General features: G+C 39.5%; 1 protein-coding gene across 3 annotated transcripts in view; it reads left to right on the forward strand.

Moving 5' to 3' along the window:
* The window catches only part of KCNH1 (potassium voltage-gated channel subfamily H member 1), a 333,308-nt gene that overhangs the window by 212,502 nt on the left and 103,713 nt on the right, over positions 1-17,093 (forward strand). The window lies entirely within an intron of this gene.

Genomic DNA, 17,093 nt, shown 5'->3' on the forward strand with positions numbered 1-17,093 from the left:
TGAAGTCACCTGCCTTATAGCTATGAGAGTCAGGATTAGGGCCACTGACTCACAAGGGAAGGAAAGCTCTGTCCAGTATGACAGTTCACGGCTCTCTGTATGGGCGTCCTGTGCAGTGGGAAGCTGGGGGATCTATCCTTGTGGGTAATTGTCACTTTGGAGGCAATGTGGAGAGAGGCACTATGACCTACAGTGTCACTTAGCAACTAAAAACTCCAATTCTGCCTTTGAAAGTCTAAGAGAGTGATGGTTGTTCAGGGAGGAAAATCAAAGATGTTGAGATCAGGTGCTGAGATCAGAGTATCAACAGTGGAAAAAGTGATTTCAAATTGTTTCTGTTATTATTATTGGAAGAGGTATTTCTTTCATGGGCACTCTGTGCAGTCATTGAGCTGTTCCCATCTAGTTCACCATGGTGACAGCAGTGCTTTCTGAAGTTTTTCCTTTTTTTCCTTTTGAGCTGTAGGAGAAAAATGAAATTTGAGCTCTGTGAGAGCATATACCTTTAGGAGCAGACATAAGGACTATTGGAAAATGAGTCCAGTTAAGGTTAACACACTTGTTTAAATGGCTTTAAAAAAATATGTGTTATTTTAAAAATTATTTATGTTTTCATTTATAGTTAGCATTCAATATTATTTTATATTAGTTTCAGGTGTACAGCATAGTGGATAGACATTTACATAATTTATACAGTGCCCCCCATTAATCTAGTACCCACCTGGCACTATATACAGTTGTTGCAACATTATTGACTATATTCTCTGTGCTATACTTTCTATCATCCCCGTGACTATTTTGTAACTACCAATTTGCATTTCTTAATCCCTTCACCTTTTTCACCCAGCTCCCCAAGCCCTCTCCCCTCTGGCAACCATCTGTTTGTTCTATGTATCTATGAGGAGTCTGTTTCTATTTTGATTGTTCATTTATTTTGTTCTTTAGATTCCACATATAAGTGAGATCATATGGTATTTGTCTTTCTCTGTCTGACTTATTTCACTGAGCATAATACCTTCCAGGTCCATCCATGTTGTTGCAAATGCTAAGATTTCATTCTTTTTTTGTGACCAAGTAATATTCCATCATACATATGTACAACCTCTTCTTTACCCATTCATCTTTTGATGGGCACTTGTGTTGCATCCATATCTTGGCTGTTGTAAATAGTGCTGCAGTGAACATAGGGGTGCATATATCTTCTCAAATTAGTGTTTTGGATTTCTTCAGATAAATACCCAGAAGTGGAATTCCTGGGTCATAAGGTAGTTCTATTTTTAATTTTTTGAGGAACCTCCATACTGTTTTCCATAGAGGCTGCACCAATTTGCAATCCCACCAACAGTGCACGAGGGTTTCCTTTTCTCTGCATCCTTGGCAACACTTGTTGAGTGTTGATTTATTGACGATAGCCAAATCACAGGTGTGAGGTGATATTTTATTGTGGTTTTAATTTGCATTTCTCTGATGATTAGTGATGTTGAGCATCTTTTCATATGACTATTGGCCATCTGTATGTCCTCTTGGGAGAAATGTCTATTCACATTCTCTGCCCATTTTTTAAATTGGATTTGGTGTTGAGTTGTATGAGTTTTGAAAATTTTTTTGATATTAACCCCTTATCAGATATATCATTGGCAAATATCTTCTCTCATGCAGTAGTCTGTGTTTTCGTTTTATGGGTTTCTTTTGCTGTACAAAAACTTTTTGGTTTGATGTAGTTCCACTTATTTTTTCTTTTGTTTCCCTTACCTGAGAAGATATATCAGAAAAAAATATCACTAAGAGCAATGTCAGAGAATTTGCTGCCTATGTTTTCTTCTAGTTTTATGGTTTTGGGTCTTACATTTAAGTCTTTAATCTATCTTGAGTTTATTCTTATATATGGTGCAATGTGTCCTAATTTCTCTCTCTCTCTCTTCCCTCCCTCCCTCCCTCCTTCCCCTTCCTTCCTTCCTTCCTTCCTTCCTTCCTTCCTTCCTTCCTTCCTTCCTTCCTTCCTTCCTTCCTTCCTTTTTCTTGCATGTATCTGTCAAGTTTCCCAACACCATTTCTTGAATAGACTGTCTTTACCCCACTATATGTTCTTGCTCCTTTGTCATAGATATAGGCATGGGCTCTCTATTCTGTTCCATTGTTCTATGTGTCTGTTTTTATGCCAATACCATGCTGTTTTGATTAGTATAGGCTTGTAGTATAGTTTCATATCAGGCAACATGATACCTCAAATTTTGTTTTACTTCTCAAGATTGTGGTCATTAGGGGTCTTTTGCAGTTCCATATAAATTTTAAGATTATTTGTTCTAGTTCTGTAAAAAATGCCATTGGGATTTTGATAGGCATTGCATTGAATGTATAGATTGCTTTGCGTAGCATAGACATTTTAACTATGTTAATTGTTCCTATCCACGAACATGGTATATGCTTCCATTTATTTGTATCTTCTTCGATTTCTTTCTTCAGTGTCTCATAGTTTTCTGAGTACAGGTCTTTTACCTCTTTGTTAAATTTATTCCTAGGTTTTGTTTGTTTGTTTGTTTTTAATACAATTGTAAATGGAATTGTTTTCTTAATTTATCTTTCTGGCAGTTCATTATATGTGTATAAAAATGTAACCAATTTCTGAATATTAATTTTGTATCCTGCCACTTTACTTAATTCATTTATCTGTTCTAATAGTTTTTTGTGTGGAATCTTTCAGGTTCTCTCTATATATAGTATCATGTCATCTGCAAATAATGACAGTTTTACTTCTTTATTTCCAATTTGGATGACTTTTATTTCTTTTTCTTATCTGATTGCTGTGGCTAGGACTTCCAATACTATGTTGAATAAAAGTGGTGAAAGTGGGCATCATTGATTTGTTTTTGATCTTAAGGAGAACACTTTTAGCTTTTCCCTACTGATAGGAGGTTAGCGATGGGTTTGTCATATATGGCCTTTATGTTGAGGTATGTTCCCTCTATTCCCACTTTGCTGAGAATTTTTATTATAAATAGATTCTGGATTTTGTCAAATGCTTTTTCTGCATCTATTGATATGATCATACAATTTTTATCTTTCATTTTGTTTATGTGGTGTATCATGTTAATTGATTTACGGATATTGAACCAACCTTACATCCCAGGAATAAATCCCGCTTGATCATGGTGTATGATCTTTTTAATGTATTGCTATATTTGGTTTGCTAATATTTTGTTAAGGATTTTTGCATCTATGTTCATCAGGGATATTGGCCTAAAATTTCTTTTTGGTAATGTGTTTGTCTGGTTTTGTAATTAGGATAATGGTGGCCTTGTAAAATGAGCTTGGGAACTTTCTCTCCTCTTGAATTTTTTGGAATAGTTTAAGAAGGATAAGTATTAATTCTTCTTTGAATGTTTGGTAAAATTCACCTGTGAAGCCATCCAGTCCAGGACTTTTGTTTGTTGGGAGTTTTTAAATTACTGATTCAATTTCATTAGTAGTAATTGGTCGGTTCAGATTTTCTGTTTCTTCCTGATTCAGTCTTGGAAGATTGTATGTTTCTATGAATTTATCCATTTTTTTCCAGATTTTCCAATATGTTGGCATATAGTTGTTTGTAATATTTTCTCATAATCCTTTGTGTGGTGTCAGTTGTCACTTTTCTTTCATTTCTGATTTTATTTATTTAAAATTATGTGTTATTTTAAATGGCTTTATTAATTAGATTCTCTTTAAAGATCCATACTGGAGAAATATAAAACCTATCTCTCATTATGTTGTAAAGCAAGACCTGGGTTTGCAAACCTGTAAGTCTACCTTTAGCCAGGTACAACTGTAACTAAGTGGTTGTTTCTTTGCAATCAAGAACTCAGCAAGCATGAAATAAGTGCAAGTAGCGAATTATTTGGAGACCTTTTCAACCTGTGTCTGACCTTCTTGATTCATTTGCAGAAGTAATTGCCTGTGGAAATTGCTCTGCTTTTATCTGTGGTGCTATTAAAGCACTGGTGGAAATGAGGTTGCACAGACTCCATTGTTAATGTTTAGCATGGAGTGGGAACTGTTGTTTTATTTGACAGATGAGAAGCAGCTGAAAATAACCTGCTGTCTCCCCTGTAACAATTTTGCTTGTTAAGTGACTGTTCACCAACACAGCAGAGTGTCAGTGTGGTACAGGAATTTATGCTATTTTTAGCATGATAGTAAATGAGTTTTCAGGCTTTTCTTGTTATATAATAGGGAATTATGAGTGTTTTATATTCTGTAATTTGGAGGGCACTTTCTGTGCCCAGGGCAATAGCTGTCCAGCTTGAAGAGGAATAAGGGATAGTGCTCACAGGAAATTTGGAAATGAACTGTAGTCATTTCCATCAAAGTGTCCCATGCATCAAGGTACAGCAGTCCCCATTATTTAGGGGGAATATGTTTTAAGACCTCTAGTGGATGCCTGAAACCATGGATAGTACCAAACTCTATATAATGTATACTATAGGAAAAAATATACTTTTTTTAAATTCTAAAATACACTATTCCTATACATACACACCTTTTCACTTAAAGGAAGCACTTCACAGCTTCTCTTTGACAATCTGAATTACCAGCATCACTACTCTTGAACACAAGCACGACAGTTAATCTGATAGCTGAGACAGCTACTAAGCAGAGCATCTACAGTGTGGATATGCTGGAGAAAGGGAGAATTCACATTCTGGGTGGGATGGAGGGGGCGGCACTAGAGTTCATCAGACTGCTTAGAAAGGAGCGCAATTTAAAACTTAAGAATTGTTTATTTCTGGAATTTTCCATTTAATATTTTCAGATCATGGTTGACCACAGAAAGTGAAACCACGGATAAGGGGAAACACTACTGTATTGCTAACCTGTGGGGTTGCTGTCATGCAGGGTATTGTCGTGCGGGGAGGCCTGCAGGGTCTCTGGTCCCGCTCCCCACATAACGCAGGATATGGTGAGGCCAAAAAGGAACACCCACGGAGCCATAGGTAGGGGAGTCATACCACTACGGTCTCACTGGAGGCTGGATTCACTGGACGTGCGACCTGCTGTCCGTTTTGTCTGCAACCCACCGACGACTCTCTTTCACTCTCCTCCACTCTCCTCCGTAGCCGCAGCAGTTATATCAGCGGCCAGTTGGCTAACTGGCTACAGCTGACGGCCAACCAGCCACAGCCGACGGCCATCCACCACCCGAGCCAGCACTCCTCCACTGAGGCCGAGAGCCTGCAAACCACCCTCCGGGGCTCTGTCCCCACAGTGTCATGCGGGGTCTCTGGTCCCGTTACCCACATAAGAACGCAGGACATGGTGAGGCCAAAAGGGAACACCCACGGAGCCGTAGATAGGGGAGTCATATCACTATATTCTCTCTGGTGACATCTGCCTCTCTGCAATCCGCTCTTGCTAGCTCAGCCACCATCTTCTTGCTAGCCCCCATTCGCTGCTAGCGTAGCCACGGCAGTTATATTAGTGGCCAATGGCTCACTGGTTACAGCTGATGGCCAACTAGCCACAGCTGATGGCCATCCATTCACAGTTGATGGCCATTTACTACCTGAGCCAGCACCTTTCCACGTGAGGCCAAGAGCCTGGAAACTGCACTCCTGGCTCTGTCCCCACAGAGCCACACCATCCGCAACCCACTGTCCACTTGTCTCTGCAATCCACAACCAACCAACCCCACTTGCTAGCTGCAATCCACCCTGTTAACTGCAATCTGCTCTTGCAGGCTCAGCCACCATCTTCTTGCTAGTCCCCATTTGCTGCTAGCACAGCCACGGCAGTTATATTAGTGGCCAATGGCTCAATGGTTACAGCTAACAGCTAACTAGCCACAGCTGACGGCCATCCAATCACAGTTGATGGCCATTTACTACCTGAGCCAGCACCTTTCCACATGAGGCCGAGAGCCTGGAAACTGCTCTCTGGGGCTCTGTCCCCACACCTTGTATAACTGAACCTGAGCATACTCATGTCTTTGGGACAGTCTCTTCAAGATTTACTCAATAGCATTTACTGAACACCCACTCAATGCAAAGAAACATGCCCCGAAATGACCCCACCACAATTTCTGCCCTCCAGAAAGTCTTCCATTTAAGGAAAAGCACAAGCCTATGTATCATATAGTAGGATGTATCCACTCAAAGCCAAGGCTGAGGAGACTAGAATCCAGGGGTGACTGATGGATGAATTGCCAGCATTGTGGTTCGCTTTTGTCATGTTAATTCATTGACTCTTCACAGAAACCCTGAGAGGTGGAGATTATCCTTTCCCTTTCATAAAGGAGGAAATGGAGGCTCTTAGAACTTGAATTAGTGGCTGGAACAATAATTCAAACCTTGAGTTCCTTCTCTTCAGAGTCTTATTTTTATTATACCATGTTGCTTCCCAGAAGAGCATTTGACTCACCTGAATATCCAGTTAATATTTGTTGAATTAAGAACCTAGAGAATGTAGAGATGGTCCTTAACCAACCTGCTTTATTGTTATTATTTATCGACTTTTATTATGTACCAAATATTGTGATAAGCATTATCTCACTTATGAAAGATAATTATTAACTCATTATATAAAATGATACTTAGAGAGGGTGAATGATTATCCTGAGTTGGTAGTGAAACTGGGATTCCCACTGGCAGCTTCTTGTCCCCAAAGCACACTCTGCCCTGTCCTGTGCCCCATTGATCTGCTGGCACGGCCGTGAGTAGTTAGTTACTTCTTTTCCACCCCATTGGTAACTACCCGTTTCTTCCCAGACAACAAGTTTCATAGCTATGGATTTCAAGTCAAAGGAAACGAGATGTAAAAGTTAGTTGCCTGTTACCATGCCAATATAAACATTACCCTCACACCCACGCCATCATTATCACATCGGAATGAGCAAAAGGGGTAACAGCAGCAAAGACTAAGAATACTACATTGACAGAATTAGATGTGTTGCTGTCAGGTAGGCCAGATGAAATGGAATAAGGACTAAGTCTAGTACCCAGGCCTTGTTTTCTCCCCACTCCCGCTCCTCCCATGCTTACACTTATTGTTCAGTCCTTCCCAATCCATGGGGAGCCTCATTCAAAATCATTATGTAGTCAGTATTTAAGTTGATGTGTCAAAGTTATTAGCGTTTATGGATTTTAGACATTTCTTTGAAGGCCTCTGTGCATGATGAGCTTGGTTTAAAACATCTGACTCTGGACTCCAATATTTTCCTGTAATGATAAAATTTGAGTCCATTTGTGCAATGAAAAGACAATAGTCACCACTCAGGCTGATGTTCCAGGTTACCGTCTTAACTAAATGTTCTCTGATGTGTGTGTTCTTGACAGTTGACTTCAGGACAATTAACTGAAAGAGAAAATAACACCAAGGGTCTCTACGTTCCAGCCCAATAGTCTGGGTACTTTCAAGTGGTATTTTATTTAATTCCCCCAACAACCCAGGGAAGTGAGCAGGTGTTTTTCCTTTTTGTCAGACTGATAGAAACAAAGGGAAAAAGAAGTAATTTGCCTCTGACCACACAGCTCTAAGTGGCTGAGCTGGAATTTGTACCCAGGAGAATCTAACTCTGCAGACTCCATCTTTCTTTCCTTATCATGAGATAATACTATGGGTACAGAAGTCACTGGGGCCACCTCCCAGGACTTGCTGGGATGCTCTTGACATAGAAAGCAGACGATTCAACTTCTGAGCTCCTCTGCCCTTTTAGACCCTGCTTGCTGTATCTCATTAATGTGTTGGAAGTGAGAAGGTGTGTCCGGACTGCTTTGAACTCCCAGTGCCAATGTTGTATGCTAATGACCTTCCCCAAAAACCAACCAGTGCAGCTACCTGACTTAATGAAAAGTTTGTCCTAATCAGATGGCTAATGGGAAATTAAGGATCATAACACTGGTGATCTTAGTTTAAGGGACATTTATATTAAAAAGAGTCTTTTTCTTCATTTCTTCAAAAGGTCTCATTAAAATAAATAGCAGTAAGGCAAAATTTTAATGGATATTGAATTTCAGGCAGTGTCTGATTTAAAAGCAGGAATTGGAAAGGACTGCACTGCATCAGGTTTTCCAGAGAGAAAGAGAGATATGTTTGTTTGCAGGGGGGGAGACTATGTTATAATCTATATTTAAAAAATGGGCTTTTTCTAGATAAGCCACTCTTTCCTTTTGACCTGTCTAAACCTACTCTAAAAGAAAGGGGGGCAAAATCAAATAATCCAACCAGCCTTGACCATGAAGAACAAATCAAAACCAATGTTTATGTCCAGAGAGTTTGACAAAATATTGTGAAATAAAACATCCATTGCAACAGAAGAGAGAAAGCCATAGTACCAGGCTTCTCAAAGTTCCCAGCAGTAACAGTATCAGCTGGGCACTTGCCAGAAATACAAAATCTCTAGGGCCCAGCCAAGACCTACTGAATCAGAAACTCTGGGGTTGAGATGCAACACTGTGTTAAACTCCTTCGAAGTGATTCTGATATGCACTGAAGTTTGCAAGTGGACAATTTAGTGTGGCATGGCATTGGAATCAGAGAGCCTGTGGGTTCTGGCCTGACTGCACACTGTTTCTCTGATCTTGGACTTCAATTTCCTTGTCTGCTTACTGGTGATAATACCCACTTTGAGGTAGTATTGTTATTTATTACTACTGCACTGCTCTGCGCTCTTGGCTTTGAAGATGTAGGAACATTTTTCAGTTTCATGGGGGTCAGCGTGGGCCAAAGCCAGCAAGTCCTAATCGCCTTTGCAGACGATTGTTAAACATGGCTGACTAAACACACACATTTACATTTGATCACTCCTGAAACCCCACTGAAGCAACAGCAAAGGAAAGGTTTTTTAGGGCATAAATCCATAAGGACAAAGAGAATTAAAGAAGGATAATAAAAAATTTGAAAGCTGAGTAGCAATGCTTGACTTAGCAGACTCACAATAGCTCCTGAGGCGAAAGAGGGGAAATCTAAAAAAAATTTGATTTATAACAGAATACTTTCTCTCCCACCCTACAAAACTCAGGCAATAGTGGCAATAAGTGCCATTAGAAGTGAGGATGAAGGAGGGCTAAGAAAAAGCGGGGTGGTTGAAAATTTGTTTAAAAAGCATTTAGACCTCCTCCCCTCTGCCCCCCCCCCCATTCTCCTTCTATGAAGCTGGGTCACTACACACCCTCCACTCACAGAAGCCTTGTTTATTGCTAAAACAGACTCTCTGGATTGGGAGACACCAGGGACAGTGGGAGGCAGAGGTACCATATGAAAAAGGAGCTTCAGGGAAAGTTTATACACTGACTGTTGAGACCTTCATCCTCCCTACTTGATTGCTGAATGATATCAGTGTTCTCCAGACGGGAAACTGAGGACTTCCGTGGGAACTCTGAATCGTCCAGAAGGACATTCCTAAAGTTGATGACACCGTGGAGTTTTCAACATGACCTCCAGAGAGGCCATCCTACTGTGAATTCTCATAGCTGACAACCCCACTTGTAGACACAAACCTTTTAATCCGTTTTCTAGGGCCCCACTCTGAAATATAAGCAGGCATCTGAGGATTGTCATATATTTCTAATATGAAAGGCAGGCAAACACCAATAAATGGGGAAACAAAGACCAACGATGGAGAAGAAAACTTAAAAATATATCTATTGTTGATATTCTCAGAAAATAAGAGAAGATATTACATTGATGGAATATAACAGAATGCTATTAAAAAAGGAACATTTAGAGAGCAAAAAAATCCATAGAAATTAGAAGTTTGATAGCAAATTAAAATTAAACAAAAGGGATAGAAGATAAAAGTTGAAGAAATCTCTCATAAAGTGACAGAAAATAGGAGCGAAAAACAAGAAAATTAGATTAGTCCAGTAGTCCAACACTTGAATAACAGAAGATCTGGGAAACAGAATGGAAAATGAAGAGGGAGGAACCATCAGAGAAATAACCCAGTAACTATGTGAGGTGATGGATGTTAACGTATTGTGGTACTCATTTCTCAACATATACACATATCAAATCATTGTGTTATACACTTTACTACAATGTTATCTGTCAATTATGTATCAGTAAAACTGGGGGGGAAAATGGACCAAGAAGATCTTTTACTAATATAACTTTGAAAGTCTCCATTTTTAAGAATTCTCTTTTCAATTATTAATGGTTTTCCCTGATTTGTCTCCTTCCTCAATAGTTATTACCTCTATGTATTCATTCAGCTCATGCCTTTTTACCCTTTTCTTTTTCTATATTTGGCATTAAAGAGGGGGAAGGGGAAAGATGTCAGAGAGTCAATGTGTCTATATCCATATCGGCCTGTCTTCCATGATCAGCATGTCCCATCATTGCTGAGTGGAGTTCCAGATGAGAGGCCTAACAAAGGCCTAATGACCTTTCGCTAGGAATTAAGAGTACAGAAACATAGGTTTGAGGGTAGAGTCTTTTTTAAATTCAATTTTAATACATCATCTGCAATTCTGCATAGAACAAAGTCAGTTTGGATAGACCCATAAAGTACCAACAGAGAGCAATGATTTTTTTCACTGTTATAAAAAGGAAAAAGACTCATTTTAGTCCTTTATTTACCTCTAGGCTTTCATCCACCTGCAGAACTGGCCATTTATTTATTTTTTAAAAACTTTTTCAGCCTTCCCAAGTTTAGGAGTAAGCCATGCTGTATAAGGTTATTAGAAGTTGGGGTGCATTTTCCAACAGAAATTATTTTATGAATAATGAGCAGCTTCCTAGAGGAGCCACATGTCTATTTAACCCACCGAATATTAAAAGTATGCTGGTGAGGTTCTAACAGCTCTGCAGAAGCTGGTCTCCTAGAATGCCAGAAGTACCTTGCTAACATGGGAATGGTTTTTCCCTTCGTCACTTCCCTTTGGTAGGAGGCATATTAGGTGACGCTCCAGCTTCTGGAACCTGGAATAGATGTTCCAAAGGGACAGAAATGACAGAGGGGAAAGGAGTGTGGCTGAGGGCTCTAGAGACTGGGGAGCTAAGGAGGATGGGGAGCTAGAGAGAGTTAAGGCTAAGCATAGAATAACCAGGGATTTAGGACCTGTGGCCTGTGAAACACACTTATTTCCAAACCCTTTCCTTGAGTGTCTCTTTCTTGTCCCACCGAAGATCCTAGGGGTTGAGCTACCGACTTCCTTTTCTATTGCCTTTAGTTTGTTGCTTTTGACTAGGGTTTTCCTCTGTCCTGGGTTCATAGAATAGAACAAGTCTATTATTGAGATGAGAGAGAGGAAGAGAGAAAGAAAGAGAGATAATTTCCTTGAGATGAAGGACATAAATTTCCAGATTGAAAGGATTTATTGAAAGCCTACTACAATGGATAAAAACAGAACCACAGCAAAAGGTACATTATTATGAAGTTTTAGAATATTGTGGAAAAAGAGTTTCTAGAGAGAAAAAACAGTTTCATTTCTAAGGATGAAGGATCTGAATGCTTTTCACTTCTCAACAGTAAGAGAAGACTGGAGAAATGCTTCCAAAATTCTGAGATAAATGATTTCTAATCTAGAATTTTACACCCAGCCAAGCTATTGAGTATAAGAGTAAACATTAGGTCTCAAAAATTTTGTTCCCATATATCCTTTCTCAGAAAGCTATTAAAGGATGTCTTCTACCATCAAAAAGGAGTAAACCAAGAGGGTGGAAGACATGGGATTTAGGAATCCATCGGGGATCTAACCCAAATACTAAGTGATGTGACTTCCCAGGAATGCCAGGGCAGAGACTTCCATACATGCATAGCTGGCAATGAAACAGTTTAGAACTCTCCAGGAGAGACTTTTTCATAGTAGTGCAATTGATAGGCTAAGTAATATTTTTCATATTTTAAAAAGAGACATTTACCTGTGGGAGAGTTTGGAGTCAAATTAGTGATAAGTAGGGGTGGCTGGATGACTCAGTTGGTTAGAACGTGAGCTCCCAGCAGCAGGGTTGCCAGTTCAATTTTCACATGGGATGATGGGCTGTGCCCCCTGCAACTAAAGACTGAAAACGGCAACTGGACTTAGAGCTGAGCTGCACCCTTCACAACTAGATTGAAGGACAACAACTTGGAGCTGATGGGCCCTGGAGAAACACACTGTTCCCCAATGTTCCTCAATAAAATTAAAAAAGACAAAATTAGTGATAAGTAAACTAAGCCAATGAAAAGATGAAGACCATTAATAGCTATAAGGGAAACACTACACAAACGGAAAAGTAGCCATAGTATAATATATAACTAAGCTGTGATGCTCTTTATTTAGTTATAATACTACAAACACAGATAATTATCTAACCAAAATGACAATATGAATTTATTGGGAGGATGGGGCAATGGGAAAAAGTGTGGGATGTGCATGTGACATTGGAGGTGAGGAGGGAAAAAGAGCTAAATTCTCAGAGGGCAATGGATAATGCCTAAAACTGAAATATCAGAATACATGGTGATTTGAGCATGACATTTAAATATGGAGATCAATAGTAAAACTATCAGCTAATACAATGGAAAGTGGGTTCTTCTGCAGAACAGGAAATTGAGTGAAAAGAAAAAGGGCCTAGGGGATTAAGGATTTTAAAAAATGTCTTGACCATTTAACTATTTACCCTATGTGCATGTATAATGCATACAAAAACAAACAGTAAATTTAAAAAAGAAAGTCAAAAACTTTTGCCATCTTTTCCCCCCACCCCAATTCTATACAGCAATTTCTAATTAAGAGCCAGAAAATACTATCTTCTTGTTCTTTAGGTGAGACCCAGAACTCTGGCTATGATACAATATTAGCTGTAAACCATGCATATAAAGAAGAAACCTCTTATCCTAAACAGCCTTTTACCTTGGGGTTGGGAGAAGTCTGCTTACTTCTTTCCCAAAATGGAAGGACCCAACTAATGCACACTTAGAGTCAGCCAAGGCATTCTCTGCACTGTGAGGTTTAGTCATGACGGTGACTTTACTACTGTCTTCCTCCCTTCCTTCCCACATCACACTCAAATAGCTATTCAGATGATAGCTGGACTTACATGTCTTCTCTCCCAGTTGGATTGTGAGTATTTAAGGGCATGATGCTTTACATATATCAATAAATAAAATGTATCCATGAAAACCATATAATCCCACTTCCTATAAAATTAAGGAAGGGGCACTGGGAACAGAATTATCCACTTTTAATAATACTAAAATTTCATAATAGTAATATGTCGCATCCAGCGCAACACGGGCAGTGAGAGAACGAGAAGGGGCGTTGAAGGGTTAAGAAAGAAACAGAAGTCAAGAGACTTATGCACTAGGGGGCAAGGGTGTCACAGCCTCAAAGGACTGAGAGCCCCGAATCAGGCCACCGTGTGGCTTTTACTGATGTTCAAACAAGGAAGTAACATTGTTTCCTCCAGGGTCTGTGACTTTCATACATTATACTAGGAAACCTCTGCACGCAGCCGGAACCAAAAGTCCCAGGATGTCTTAGTAATTGTTGTATGTACCTCCCCAAGGGACAAAACCTTTATGCTGAAACTTACTGATATGAATAGATGGAGAACTGATGTTATCACATCCCTGAATCTCTTCCCAAGCAGGTTGTGGGAAGGAATACAGCCACAGAGGCAGAAGCTCTCCTTAGCCAGGGGAAGGTAGGGGTCTATGCCCACCTCTATCAACCCCGTGAGTTCTCCTGATGGCCGCCTATGTGCCTGTACCTGTCTTAGGTTGTTCCTCCTTTGAGGAATCTTACCCGTCATTGACTAACCAGCCATCCTTTGGGGCTAAACAGGGAGACATAAGGTGTGAGCACAAAGGTGAAGCAAAGTCCCTGAAAGGATCCGTCTCACAGACTCTCCTTTCTTTAGGGGCAGGTACGAGGAGACAGACGGGTAGGCTGCTGCATGTCAACAGTAATATAATAGAATAAGGCCCTCCTGAGGACGTTTAACTTTCCAGAATGCCTCAGAACCAGGCTGGGATGGGAGCAGCCCTGGGCCATAAATGACAGATGTGGCATCACTGCCTTCACTGTGACCAGCACAGCAGTGTCTCAGACCTGCGCCTGGTTCTCACATCATTGACAAGAGAGCTATTCTTACTGCATTGATTTGGTGTAACTATTTTTTTATGCTCAAGATTAAATTAGCTTTCTGGCTGCCATCCTGAGAAAAACACCTCTACTCTTCACATGTGACCTCTGGTTCATTGTAGGCCAGAAAACAGAGCTGATGCAGGACTGCCGTACAGGCTTGTTGAGCGAGGGTCAGGATCGGAGGGAAGAAGGCAGCCACCCAGGCCCAGGAGCCTGGGGCGGAGAGCACTTGTGGCGTTGCTGGGCTGGAGGAGGCAGGAGCTTTGAGTCTGTTGTGTATGAGATTATTTCTGAGCTTACAAGAGCTGGTGTCTGCATTACTCAGGCTTTGACTACTTCTGCTTTTCATCTGCCTCCTTTTGTTCAGGTGACACCACAACCTGGTACCTTTCTCGAGCTGGTGGCACTGGCTGATCTGCATTTCCAATTCTCTTTGTGTCCTCAGTTTTTTGTGATTTGTGTCCTCAGTTTTCCAGACAGCCATGTCCAGCACTGCTGTGCAAAATAAACTGAAGATTTTCTCCCTTATATCTAGATCCGTGTCTTTATCTCTTATTTTTTGTCCTCCCTTAGTCTGTCAGCTAAGACTGAGTAAAAAAATGGGAAAGGAGTGATGTGGTGTATCCACACAATGGATAATATTCATCAATGAAAAGAAACGAACTATTTACATATGCAACAACGTACAAGGATCTCAAAGATATTTTGCTAAGTGGAAAAAGCCAACCTCAAAAGATCACATACTGTATCATTCTATTTATATGACAGTCTTGAAATGACGTCATTATTAGAAAAGAGAAGAGCTCGGTGGCTATGGGGGTGGTGTGAGTATAAAGGGATAGCACAAGAGAGAGCTCTGTGGTGACAGGACAGTTCTGCATTTTGAATGTGGTATTGGTTACATGAATCTACACGTGACAAAATGACACAGAATTAAACACGTGCTTTGTATCAGTGTAAATCTCCTGGATTTGATAGTGAGCCCTTGCTATGTAAGATGAAGCCAATGGAGAAACTGGAGGAGGCCTATACAGAATGTCTCTGTACTATCTTTATAGTTTTCTGTGAATTTATAATGATTTTAACATAACATTTTTTGCTTTTTAAAAAATGTTCGATTACAGCTAACACGCCATATTAGTTTCAAGTGTACAACATAATGATTCAATTCTTTTTTCTTAAAAAGACAGATGAACTATTGATAATGCAACAGCGTGCATGAATCACAAAGTAGTCATGCTGAGTAAAAGTAGTTATGCTAGTCAAAAAGAGTACAAAAGGAAAATATAGATAAATTGGACTACCTTAAAACTAAAATCTTTTATGCTGCAAATGATACCATCAGAAAAGTGAAAAAAAAACAACTACATAATTTGAGGAAGTATTTGCAAATCATATATCTATAAAGGATTTGTATCCATAATATATGAAGAATGCTTATAACTCAATAATAAAAAGACAAATGACCCAATGGAAAAATGGGCAAGAGATTTGAGTGAACATTTCTCCAAAAGAAGACATATAAATGGCCAGTAAGCACTTGAAAAGATGCTTAATTAACATCATTAGCCATCAGGGAAATGCAAATCAAAACTACAGTGAGATAGCAGTTCACACTCACTAGGATGGCAATAATAATAATAATAAAAATGATAGTAGCAGGTGTTGGTAGCATGTTGGAGACATTTGGAATTCTTTTTTTTTTTAAATTAAAGTTTATTGGGTGACAATTGTTAGTTAAGTTACATAGATTTCAGGTGTACAATTCTATATTACATCATCTATAAATCACATTGTGTGTTCACCACCCAGAGTCAGTTCTCCTTCCATCACCATATATTTGATCCCCTTTACCCTCATCTACCTCCCACTCCCCCCTTACCCTCTGATTGGAATTCTTATACTGTCTGGGGAGAATGGAAAATGGTCCAACTACTTTGGAAAACAGTTTGGCAGTTCCTGAAAATGTTAAACATAGAGCTACCGTATGATCCAGTAATTCCACTCCCACGTATATGCCAAGGGAATTGAAAACATTCATACAGAAACTTGTACATGAGTATTTATAACAGCATTATTCATAATAGCCAAAAAGTGGAAGCAACCCAAATGACCATGAACTAATGAATGGATAGATGAAATGTGGCATATCCATACACTAGAATATTAATGCAGTATTGATACACACTACAGTATGGATAAACCCTGAAAACACTGTGTTAAGTGAAAGAAGCTAGCCACAAAAGACCACATGTTGTATGATTAAATTTATATGAAATGTCTGCAATGGACAAATCAACAGAGAAAGAAAGTAGATTAGTGGTTGCCTAGGGCTAGGGGCTTGGGGGTCGGGTCGGGAATGACCAATAATGGGCGCAGAGTTTCTTGTTGGTGAGATTGAAATATTCTAAACTTACTTGTAGTGATGATTGTACAACTCTGTAAATATACTAAAAGCGATTGACTTGTATACTTCAGTGGGTGCATCTATGGTATACGAATTATATCTTAATAAAGATGCTTTAAAAAGTACATACTCTATGATTCCTTTACAAAAATTATTGAAAGTGCAAGTTAACTGTGGTGACAGAAAAAAACAGTGGTTGCTTGGGAACGGGAGGGTGGAGAGTAGGGAGAGGCAGGTGGGAAAAGGGATTGATTATAAGGGACATGACAAAACTTTTGGGGTGATGGAGACATTCACTATCTTGATTGTGGTGATGGTTTTATGGGTATATATGATTTATGGATATCTATGGGTATATATGAAGCTTTGATATATATAAATACATCTATATATGTCTATATATATGGTATCCTTTAAATATATGCAGTTTATTGTATATCATTAGCTCACTTTTCTTTTTAAAGCTGGAGCAAAAACGCGTGTGGAATTCACTAATTTGACAAATGTTTATTGGGTGCTGTATAGTGTTAGCTCCCTAGGATGCAGTGACAAGGAAAAGATGTGTCCTGCCTTCGGGCAACTCATCCTTTGTCAGGGCGTAGGCAAAGAAAGAAACCTGTGGCTGCACGGGCTATATAATATGA

Source organism: Rhinolophus sinicus, linkage group LG17 (assembly GCF_036562045.2).
Source record: "Rhinolophus sinicus isolate RSC01 linkage group LG17, ASM3656204v1, whole genome shotgun sequence".
Taxonomy (NCBI): domain Eukaryota; kingdom Metazoa; phylum Chordata; class Mammalia; order Chiroptera; family Rhinolophidae; genus Rhinolophus; species Rhinolophus sinicus.